Below are 2887 nucleotides of genomic sequence, written 5' to 3' on the forward strand. Positions count from 1 at the left end.
GCGGGCGCCCTCCGCAGCGGCGCCGGCTCCGGGGCGGATGCCCGGCGCCCGGGGCCCGGCTATTTATAGCGCCCAGCATCACGTGGGGGGCGGTGACCGCCGGGCGACCCAGCTCACAGCGGCTCCCGCACCTGCCACCTAAAGATAGCGCCCGGGCCGGCAAACAAAGGGCTGGCCAGCCGAGGAAGAGGAAGCAGGAAGAGGGAGGACCGCCTGCCACCCCCTCCCTGCACCCGCAGGGTGGAAGCAGCCCGGGAGGCGCCCCTCTGCGTGCCTGGGGACCCCTCCCAGCTCTCCAGCCTGCAGCCTGGACTGAGTTTACTGAGCAATTACTGTGTGCCCCGCGCCTCCAGCCCTGACTTCACCGCTCACAGCCATCCGACAGCTGAGGAAACTGAGGCACGGAGCCCAGGCACACTCCAAGGGTCACACAGGCAGACAGGAGGCATGAAGGAGCTGTCTCCAAGGCTCCCCAGCAGCCTTCCGGAGCACTCCACAGCAGACCTCCTCCTGGACCCCACAGCCATCAACAGGACAGGGTCCTCCAGGGAAAACCCTGCAGGATGTCAGTCCACAGACCAAAAATGGAGCCAGGTGTCAATCACTCCACACCTGCCCAGCTGGCTGCTTGACACCCTGGGAGCTTGTTGGAGCAGGGCCCATGGGGTCCCAGCACACAGGGTCCCCAGAGGCCTCGCCTTGCTGGGAACCCAGCTCCCAGCCTGGCTCCCAGACAGAGGCCTGGCCCTGCAGTCAGTCAGGGCTGGGGAGAGGAATGGGTCCCGGGAGGCTGGCTGCAGGCCGGCCAGGAAAGGACACCCCCCCCCCAAACTCCCAGAGAGCAGCTCATTAGCCTGCCTGGCACAGCCAAGCCTGCCATCCACCCCCACTCTTCCTTCTCCCAGGTAAGGACAGCTGACAGTATGGGGAGGGGGCAAGGAGTCATCCACAGGCCAACCCCAGCAAACCAGGCAACCCACTAAGCAGCCCCCAGAGCCCCAGCAGCCACTTGAGATGCCCACTGAATGCCACCCTAGTGGGCCCAGCACAGAAACCACCTTGGTTCAGATTCCTGGTTCCATGCTCTGGGCTGTCTGTACCACCTGCATACCCCCCAGAAGCCTCAGACAAAATGGGTCAGTTCTGTCATTCAACTGTCCCACCAGCTCCCACCCTGACCACAGACCCTGCACCCACCAGCGAGGCATCAGCATCAGCAGCTCAGAGAAGTTAAATAACTTGGCCAAGTTGCCCAGCCAGCTGAACACGCCTGGGGGTTTGCCCACCCCTAGGGACCTTGCTGGTCCCAATGCCAGGCCTTGGGAGAGGGCATGAGACAGACCGCCTCTTTTGGCCCACAGCAGTTTCCTTGTCTGGAAATGGGGGTCTTTTCGTGACAAACCCAGAAGCCCCCCGAGTGCCTACACAACTCCCCTTACTGGGGCCTCTGGCCAGGCCTGGGGGGGCACATGCTGCAGCTGGCAGGGCCCCAAGCCTTTCGGAGAAGTCTATTTATACCACAGCTAGAGCCATTCCTGGAACCCTCCCAGAGCACCCATCTCTGGGGCCCAGGAGGGGAGACCCCCGTCGGACCTACCCACACCAGTCCCCAGGAAACCATCCTCAGCCCTTGCACCCCTGAACCCCTCAGATTCAGTGGTGCAGTTTCTCATCAAACAGGTGCCAGTGCCACCACCCCTAACCCTATGCCACCCCCACCCCTCTTGGCCATGTGCCCCGCCCTAGGGAAGGCAGCCATAACAGGAGAGACCTACCACTCAGTCCCACCCCTCTTGCCTTCCACTCAGGCCTGGCACCAAGGAGCTCCCACTTGTTTATGGAAGGGAAAATGACCCAGTGTCCAGTGTTCTAGGCAGAGGTCCAGATTGAGGAACCATCCAGAACCCATCATGAGACCTCAGCCCTCGAGGTCCAGGGGAACCTCGGAGAGCACCCATGCCACCCAGTGGCACATGCATGCCTTCCCAGAGGAAGCCACTGTGTCAGTTGCCCTTGCCTCCTGCCTTGGTGCAGCTCCCCAACTTATCTGTCCCTCGAGGGCTGGCTGAAAGCCATCGCCAGGATGGGGACCACAGGAGAGCCTCAGGTGGCAGGTGCTCCAGAGGGCAGGGTAAGCAAAGAAGGTTTCCAGAGGAGGTGACCCAAGAGGGACGTGGATACACTCCTGGTGCCTGGCTTGACCATCTGCTCTGATGTCCTGTGCCTCCTGGGGTGAGTGCTGGCTCCTACTGGGCCTGGGGACACCTCTATAAATAGACACACTGCCAGGGAGGGAAGCCGCCTTCCAAGGTGTCATCATGGGCACTTGGGCTGTGACCTGGAGCAGGCCTGGGGTTCCACCAGGACTCTGAGGTCAGCAGCTACAAGGACGCTTCCCAGAGCTTGGCCTGAATGGTGCCTTGTTGGGCATGGGACTGACCTGCTGACCCAGGCACCTGCTTTCCAAGGCTATCCTCATGTGGTCAGCCACCAGCTCCGTCAGGGCAGATCAGAGCACCACTGCAGGCCAGGGGCTATAACTGTCATTTCTGTGACCTGGCAGCAGGTAGGCAGAGGCATAACTGTGGATGAGGCCCACTAGGCAGCACAGATCTTGAAACCTGGGGCCTCTCCCAAGGTCTGAAGGTCCACTCTGAGCTCTACATCATCTGAGGGCACCAGCTGGATCTGCCCATAAGGAGATGCCTCAGAACACCTGGCTGACAGGGTGCCCGCCCCCCTCCAGTCACACTGCTCTTCATCTCCCCAGAGCTCAGCCCTGGCTCAGCTGTCTTCAGCCTTCAGCAGCCCCGATGGGAGGCCATTGGGCCTCCCCCCACCCACTCAGATCTTGGGACTCCTACCAGAGAGTGAAGGGGAGCTTGGC

Source organism: Nannospalax galili, unplaced genomic scaffold, assembly GCF_000622305.1.
Source record: "Nannospalax galili isolate Female #2095 unplaced genomic scaffold, S.galili_v1.0 scaffold525, whole genome shotgun sequence".
In the NCBI taxonomy this organism is placed as follows: domain Eukaryota; kingdom Metazoa; phylum Chordata; class Mammalia; order Rodentia; family Spalacidae; genus Nannospalax; species Nannospalax galili.